Below are 624 nucleotides of genomic sequence, written 5' to 3'. Positions count from 1 at the left end.
GGCTTGTAGCCACAATGGAATAAAAAAGGAAAGGTTCTTGCCTGGCAAGCACAAGGTCTTGAGTTCAATCCCTGGTACCAAAAAAAAAAAAAAAAGGATAGGCTCACTCCTCACTGCCTTCAGTCTGCCACACCATAAACTGTTTGTCCTTTGCCTTGCCACCTTGCCTTGGAGCCAGCTGACTATGGACTGGAACCTCTACAAATGTGAGCTAACCAGATTTTTTCTTCTTTAACTAGTGACAGGTATTTTGTCCTAGCTACAAGAAAAAACATCTCATGCTGGAGTGCTGCAAAATGAAAGACAGGTATTTATTTGTTCCTTTTATATCATATCAGAAGCACATTTCTAACTTTGTGGTAAGAATTGATCAGCAAGTTCAAGGTGTTGTCTGTTTACTCCATCCATATAAAGTTGGCCACCAGCAAAAAAGAAAAAGGGTAGAACACATGGGTTAAAAGCAATCTAACTGGAGATATAGCTCAGTGTCACAGTATCTGTCTGGCAAGTGCAAGGTCCCAAGTTCGATTCTTAGTACCAAAAGAAAAGAAAAAGCAATTTAAGAAACATGTAGGGGCTGGAGAGATGGCTCAGTGGTCTAAAGCACCTACTTGAAACAAGCTT

This window comes from Octodon degus, unplaced genomic scaffold, assembly GCF_000260255.1.
Source record: "Octodon degus isolate 3935 unplaced genomic scaffold, OctDeg1.0 scaffold00229, whole genome shotgun sequence".
In the NCBI taxonomy this organism is placed as follows: domain Eukaryota; kingdom Metazoa; phylum Chordata; class Mammalia; order Rodentia; family Octodontidae; genus Octodon; species Octodon degus.
The sequence above is the reverse complement of the archived record's forward strand: the minus strand, read 5'-3'. Positions refer to the sequence as shown.